The 8,148-nt window shown below is 50.2% G+C and overlaps 1 non-coding gene across 1 annotated transcript; it reads right to left on the bottom strand.

Moving 5' to 3' along the window:
- Positions 1–1,934: 1,934 nt before the first annotated feature.
- TRNAL-AAG (transfer RNA leucine (anticodon AAG)) lies at positions 1,935–2,007 on the bottom strand. The gene has a single exon. It is a non-coding gene; the product is annotated as a tRNA-Leu (tRNA).
- Between the last annotated feature and the right edge of the window lie 6,141 nt (positions 2,008–8,148).

Genomic DNA, 8,148 nt, shown 5'->3' with positions numbered 1-8,148 from the left:
AGAAGACTGCCTCTGCCTTGCAATGCAAATGCTTCCAAAAGAAACCGGTCATTTTTTCTGACAAGTGTTGGAAGAGGCACCTAAGAAATGTGGAGACAAGGAAAAGGTCATCGTAACTCAACTTGCATCCATGGCTCTTGAGGCCACAACGCAGAGCACTGAGCACTGTACGACCACAGCTGGGGACAGAAGGGTCTTTTTCAAAGGCATTTTCCACTAGCAGGGTCTTCTCTGTGCACAGAATTTCTGATAGTTTGGTGTCTGCAGGCACTGGAGATCACTATTTTGGCATCTCTCTCTCTCTGTCTCAGTGAGCACCCGCTGTGGTTGTTGAAAGTCTGTGATGGGATCTATGGGATGCAACCTGAACAATGGGACCCCTGAGCCCTTTGTCCCACCACCTGGACTCCCTCTCACACATGTGATGCTGAGACAAGCTGTGAATCTCTGGCAGATATTGCACTTACACAGACATCCGTAGATAGGGACACAGCCAACTGAATTACATGAATGCTTCTGCAGCCACTCATAACACTAATGATAGAGAGTCACCCCCCCACAGCTCTGCAGCCTTGCAACCCTGGATCATACCATCTTGCCATATTCAGAAGCCTGATCAGTGTGAGTTTATTACACAGGGTCTACTCCTCCCTCACTGTGAATAGTACATGAACCAGCCTTGTAATGGAGCTGAGATTTCCTAAGCACTTCAAGCAAAATACACCAGTTTAAGTACAGCATAAAACAGATTTATTAACTACAGAAAGATGGAGTTTTAAGGATTATAAGTGGTAAGAATAAAAGATCAAAGTAAATTACCATGGAAATTAAAGATAAATTCACATTCTAAACTTTACACCTTATTACACTAGGGCGTAGTTCAGTTATGCACACAGGAAGGCTTAATGCTCGAGCTGCTGCACATACTGGGCAGGCTTAAAGTCGGGCTCCCCATGGCAGGAGAGAAGAAGACTCGGCCCCTGGAGGGGCAGGCTGGGGCTTCCGGGATCCCATTTGCTGACAGGCAGCGCCCTGTCCCCACTCCCAAGTCATCCATGGTGCCCCCAGGTCGGCCAGAATGGAGCAGCAGTTTTCACTGCACTACGTCCACTTATGGCTTACAGGCAACTCCCAGACTCACCACAGTCCACCATCTCGGCCAGAACAGAGCCCACTCAGCCTCACCATTGCTGCTTTTCCTTCCCCCCAGAACCCTGCTTCTCCTGGGCTGCAAGTAGCCATCCCTGGGATGCCAACAGGCAGCCACAGGGGTCTGTCTCCCAGCAGCCAACCGCACCTCCATGGGTTCAGCCCTCAGAAGGGCAGGTGGGAGTTTCCTGGATCCCAGTTGCTCACAGCCAGCCCAGCCTCCACCTCTAAAACCATCAGTCACGCCCCCAGGTTGGCCATAAAGGAGCCGCCATTCTCCACTTGGACTCAGCTTTGCTTGTTTTCCTTTCACCCAGAACCCCGCTTCTCCTGGGCTGCAAGTAGCCATCCCTGGGAAGCCAAGAGGCAGGCACAGGATTCTACCTCCCAGCAGCCAACCGCACCTCCCCAGGCTTTGCAGAATGAAGGGTGTTTCTCTACTAACCCCACTTAGCCGCACAGCTTCTTCCCTGCCTTCCTCAGCTCAACTTTCCTCTATTGCCCCATTCCTGCCTCACTTCCTCCTTTGTCCAGTCACGCAAAGGAGCCCAGCAGGAAGTGACAGCCTCTACAGGAGAACCTCCAACAGCAGAGGTGGCCAAGCCACAAGCCTCCAAATGGTGACTGGCCTAACTACTCTAGGTTCTCCAGCCTGACACCAAGGTGCTTTCTCCACTGCTGTCAGCATCCTCTGTCATGCAGGGGTTGGAGTTATCCCAGGGACAGGCCAATAGGAGGAGTGGCCTTTCTGAACAACAAGGGGATCTGGGAAAAGGAAGCCAGCATGTTTCTGCCTGGTTTTGAACGAGGGAACTTTTGCATCTTAGGCAAATATGATTACCACTACACTACAGAAACTCCACCTACTTGGCTGTTGCTCACTCTGGCACAGACTGATGGACAAATCTAGAGAATGTGGTGGCAGCCCCTCCATAGGTCAGCTGGCAGAGCAGAGAACTGGAGTCAGCACTCAGGAAGTCATCCTTACCTCGCCCGTGTGACTCCAGCTTGAGGGAGAGCTTCTTTTTCTTCTCCTTGCTGACAAAGAGCAAGAGAAGAATGAAAGGTCAGGTGGTCCAACTCGGTGCAGAAGCCCATGCTGTCTTTTCCAGCTGCATAGCCTGAAATGAGGGTCTTGTGGCAGTTAAAGGAACTGCTGCACTCTCAGAAAACATCCCGCCCGTGCATAAAGGAGGATAGAAGAGCCTGTTAGTGTAGCACGCTCCCAACTGAACTGTTTCAGCAGCGGCTAGGTTTCTTTTTGGCCTGTTACTTTTCTGTCTGGGATGTTGTTGTCAGCTGTGGCACAGAAAAAGGACGTCATTGCGAGCTGCCCATGAAGATAAGATTAACTTTTGCCTTCCTTGATCGGCTTTACTAGCTTCCTCACCATATTCCTGCCTTAGTTCCTGTGTTACCTGAAGGCAACGGGGGCCCAGCAGTACGAAGAGGAAGTTAGACAGCTAGACCCTGGTGGCAAAAGTTCTACCACCGCTTGCCACCCCACTCTCTTCTCCCAGCTTCACATATTGACCGCCAGGGACTTGGTGCCCAGCAGCGCAACGGAAGGCAGTGGACAGAGCCACCCTCGCCTTGAAGCTCTGGCTCATTAAACCGTATCTTCAGTCGCTGATGGCCAATGAGAGACCAACAGCGCTTGCTATTTTAGCACTTGAAAATGCCATTGGTCAGTCATTGGATCTCTTTAATGCTGTTACATAACAAATGAAAATAGAATCTCAGTGTGACATTCTGTACCTTTGGGGGAGCGTGCTGTAACCCCCATATTCCTCATTTTCATATAATCGTGATCTTATATACAGAGCATGCCTTGTAAGGCATCAGGGGAAAGGATATGATCTGCTGAAAGTCATTTCTCTACCCATAGATGTTTACCATTCATGCATATGAAGTTATGAGAATTGTGCAGTGTGGTTGTCACTATGCTGTAAGGTGGGGGAGTCAGCCAAATATTAGCTCCCCAGTGACAACAGCAAGGAAAGTAACCAACACCCGGACAGGGTGTCAAACAACCCATCAACAGCCATTGTTCAGTAAGGGAGCTACAGTGCAATCACCTACCTGCAAGAGGACACCCCAGGGGAATTGCTCAGACTTGCTTGGAGAGACGCAGTGATGCTCACCTGACTCTGAAGGGGGAGCAAAGCCAAGAGGGAAGAAAGGACATGATAAAAGCAGAGACATTTGCCATGCTTTGTCTCTCTCTCGTCCACCTACATCTACAGACACCCCCACACCAAGCAACTGAAGCGCTGATGAAAGGGGAGAGCCTGGCTGAAAAGCCACCAGCCGGCCTGTGGTGAGAAGCATCTAAATTTTTTAAGGGCATTGAAAGGGTTAAGATCAGCTTAGAGTGCATTTTGCTTTTATTTCACAAAAACAACGAGGAGTCTGGTGACACCTTAAGAACTAACAGATTTATTTGGACACAAGCATTCGTGGGTAAAAAGCCCTCTTCTTCAGATGCATGGAGTGAAAATTGCAGATAGAGGCATAAATATATATTGGAACATGATGTAAAGGGAGTTACCATACAAGGGGAGAACCAGTGTTGAAGGCTAATTCAGTCAGGGTGGATGTGGCTCTCTCCAAGTAATTGACAGGGAGGTGTCAATACCAAGAGAGGGAAAATTGCTTTTGTAGTGAGCCAGTCACCCCAGTCCCTCTTCAAGCTCAAATTAATGGTGTTAAGTTTGCAGATCAGTTGTAACTCTGCAATTTCTCTTTGAAGTCTGTTTTTGAAGTTTTTTGAATGGCTTCTTTTAAATGGCTACTTTGAATGGCTACGTTTAATTGTGTTATTTAATATGAACATGTAAATGTGTTATGGAAGTCCCATGCGGTCTAGTGGTTAGGATTCTTGGCTTTTACCCAGGCAGCCTGGATTCAATTCCCCACACAGGAACAATGCAGAGCTTCTCCTTGGAGGGGAGGCAGGAAACAAAAAGAATGGGAAGGGATCCTGCCAGCAGCAGAGCTGGATAGAGTTGGGAGCAGTACTGGATTTGACATGGTGCCATAGTGCTAGGCCCAAGCTTTGAAGGGACCTGTAACAGTAACTTCCTCCTCTCTGCAGGAAGGGAGCCTCAGAGCAGCCTGGATTCAGTAGGGGAGCTGAGACCGAACAGGGCCCTGGGAGCAATAGTTCCTTGGCCAGGTCCCTACCTTGGAGCAGAGAAGGAACATTTCCCAGCATTCCCTTGGCTGCTATCAACAGGAAAGGGAGGGGGGAAGCTGTGAGACTCCATGCGCTGCAGCTTGCTGTGGCTGGGGGGCTGGCTGCTAGAAGCGGGTGCCACCTGTGAATAGGGAAGAGGTGTGACCAAGGAGTAGAAGGCTTTGGCAAAGGTAGCACCCTCAGAAGACTTCCCCAGACGGGCTTAGGGATGCTGGTGTGACCTCGCCTGGCAGCCCCCAAAGATGGAACTGGGTGGACTAACTGGACAGGGCCCCTCTCTATCTGAAGCTGGACAAAGGGAGGTATGTGGATCCCACCAGAAGGTAAAAGGGTAAGTAAGGTAGGGGAGTCTCTACTGGACCTGGACAGGTTCAGATACAGGACAGGAGGATTTCCACTTCTGAGCCATGAAAATAAAAATTGACTTTTCCTTTCCAGATGTATCTAATATTCAGAAAGGGAATCTAGCCCCTGCCTTCCAGATCTGAACACCTCAAAATCAGGAGTGCTCAAGCTCAATTTGGGCAGCTGTTACTTCATTTCTCCCAAATCAAATATGCTGATCCACTGTCATTTACTGTAGAAAAAGTAGGAGAAAATTGAGCCACAAACGTTGGGGTCTTCCCAGTGCTAACTGGGGCTGGAATTGCTATTTTCAATAACCATTACACTTTTTTTTTTAGTTTTGTTTGTTTAAAAGGAAGACAGTGATATTGCACTGGCAAATTCCCCATAGAAACAAAGAATGGAACAAAAGAATAATAAAGGCACCTCAACTTTCCTCATTTATGTAGGACAGTCTTATTAGATGGATCCAGACATCTTCCAATCACAGAAGCTGAAAATTGTTCCACTTTACTGCAGTTCTGTAACCATGCAGGAACCTAGAGGAGGAAAGTGCCTAACTCCAGAGTCTGCAGCTGCCTAGGGCCAGTGCTGAGGATTTAGAGTCCCTAGTGCTGCCCTTGCAAGGTTCAAGCATGCTCAGCCTTGGCATTGCCTCCGCTCCTGCGGCTAGTAGCTGCAGCTGTCTAAGGCTGGCCTCTGGCAGTTGCCTCATGGCTGTATCTAGAGAAGTTACAAGTGGCTCTATGACTCCTGGGGCCATTAAGCTAGAGCACCTAAAGACACTGGAGTTAACCTCAAGGAACAGAGGTCACCAGTAGGAAAGGAATGTCGGGGGAGCAGGGAAGGCAGAAGCAGGTCAGGCTTGCAGAGGGAGCTTCCAGCTGGTTGGGAGCATGTCCAAAGTATAAAGGAAACAAGTATGGGGAGAGGTGGTGGTGACCAGGTAGCAGACTAGCATGTAGATGGAAGCAGAGGGAGAGACGCTGGTGTCTTCAGATTCCCAAGGGCTAAGTCCTCACTTTGGGGAAATGGTGTTTGCAGGTGGCTTGCTCACATGGCAGGATGGGGGCTGAGGGAGGGATCTGTCAGAACTGATCAGGTGTCTTCTGGCTTTAGGACTTTGAGCTGAGACTAGGACCACATGCAGTGACTGGTGACATGGGGGGGTACTGGAGACATGGCTAGAGAAGGTCTGAATGAGGAAAGAGATAAATCTGTGGGGAGTTTCCTTGGTCACTATGAAAGTTCTGCTCACTGTGGACACTGGTAAACCCACATGGGTGTACAGCTCAATAAGAAAACCCGTGGGCTGAGGGAGCTGTGTATGGCAATGCATATAGTCATGGAGAGGTGTGTGATCAAAATGAAAAATGTCTCTGAGGTTCAGTACCGGGTATACGAAGGCACCAATGGCACTGCCCCACCAGGCCCACACTCGGAGCCCACAGTGACTACACTGGGGCCCACAAATATGTTTGGTGCCAGGGCCAACAAAAGGTTAATCCAGCCCTGACTGCCTGAGCACTATTTCAGCCTCACATTTTTGGGTGGAACTCCCACAGTGAGAGCTGCAGAGCACTCCCCCGCAACACACACGCACACACTCGTCCTGGTGTTGGGAGGGGAACAGGAGAAAGGACAAAAGAAGAGATGAAGAGAAAGGAGGGAGGGACAGGTGGATGGAGGAAAAGGTGAAACACAAAGGACAAACCCTAATGTCCCCATGATTCTAAGGGACAAAATCCCAGGTGCGGAATAAAATTCTGCCTCCTTAAGCTCATGTTTTCCATGCCTAGAATTCAACTCTCACCAGATGGATCAGACTGAACAGGTTTCACACCTCCAGGAGGCTCTTACCTTCTAAACAGGGATGGCTGTTTTCTAGTAAAATCACTACAAGGGAAGGAGAAAACTGGAAAGAGGTTTCTCCTGGCGCTCACGTCCGTGAACCCTAATACTCTCTCAGTCCTCAGACAGAGACCTGGAGAAGGAGACTTGCTGAAGCAAAGCCACAGGGGTCTCTGAGGTTTCCCTAGCCCCTGGACCCTGACTGATGTCAGGCTCTCTCTGAGAGGTCACCACCTGCTCACCAATAGTCTTTGACCAATAGTGTGAGGTCCTGCAAAAGGCCTTTGTGATGTCACTGCCACACCCCTCCCTTGCTGTGCCAATGTTCTGCCACTGGCCAGGCACTTTGGAGCTTTGAGCTACTCCCTGTGGATCACCCCACTCAAGGAGCTTTTCTATAGAGCATCCTCAGATGTCTGAGCACACGAGTGCCATGGCAATGAACTGACACATATGGCACCAAGATGAGATCATTAGTAGACTAACCTATAGGAGAAGGAAACCCCAGCATTAGTAGGGGAGAAATCCCTACTGAACATGCATTACACCTAGCAGCCCCTGCGTGGGGTCGGGCGGGGGCTGCGGAGGGGGGAGACCTGGGAAAGGGATGGATGGAAAATGTCTGTGCAGCCGGGACACGGCCGGGGGGCGAGGGGAGAAGAGCAGGTGACCCCTGAGGAGCGGGGAGAAAAAGGGAGGGCTGAGATCCCCTCGGAATTACCACTGCCCCCTCCGTGGAGACCCCCCTCCTCTCCTGTCCTGCCCCCTTTCTCCCTAGAGAGCAACAAGCAACATCCAGGGTGACACCCCCTTCCCTCAAACCCCTGAGAAGTTCCCTGTTCCCCTCCCCCCATTGTGCCCCATTTTCTGTCCCCTTTGCCAATGGCCAGTTCAGATCTCAGGTTTGGGGTGTTTCCCCCCATTTTCACCTGCAGTGATTTGTCCTTGTGTAGGTGGGAAATGGATCCCCCGAGTGATTTCTGAACTGGGCAGAGGGTTAATGGGCAGAGGCTGGGGGGGTCCTGAGACAGGGACACCTCTGGGCTGGGCTGGGGGGGCCACTCTCTGCTGGCAACAGGGCGTGGGAAGGGCCAGGAAGGGGAGGGGGGAGCAAGTGTCCCCCATAGAGAGGGTCCAGCCCCAGGCTGCTACCAGTAGCACATTCCTATCCTGGCCGGGGGGGGGGATTTTCTCCAGCTGGGACCTGCCCCCTAGGCAGCCCCAGGCTCTGACCGCACCAGCCCCGCCTGGAGCCCCCAGTGAGTGAGAGACCCCGGAGGGGGAGGGGGAGGGGGAGGGAGCACTGGGCCCTGAAAGGAAAGTGACTCTCTCCCCTCAGATCTTGGCGTTTTCCTCTCATGTTATCAAATATGCAGTTTGTGACACAATTTCTTTGCAAATCTCAAAGATTCAAATAAAATAACCTAAACATTTGCCCCACTTCTCTCTAGTTGTCTATTTCTAATTGAATATGCCCTGAGATTTTCCTGTCTCTAATTATAAAATAATAAGAAAATCTCAGATTTACACCTTTTCTCAGATTATTGAACACAAAATGTTTGCAAATGTTGCCCATTTCCTCTTTATTCATTTATCAAGTATTC

The sequence above is a fragment of the Gopherus flavomarginatus genome, chromosome 20, assembly GCF_025201925.1.
Source record: "Gopherus flavomarginatus isolate rGopFla2 chromosome 20, rGopFla2.mat.asm, whole genome shotgun sequence".
Classification (NCBI taxonomy): domain Eukaryota; kingdom Metazoa; phylum Chordata; order Testudines; family Testudinidae; genus Gopherus; species Gopherus flavomarginatus.
The sequence above is the reverse complement of the archived record's forward strand: the minus strand, read 5'-3'. Positions and strand labels throughout refer to the sequence as shown.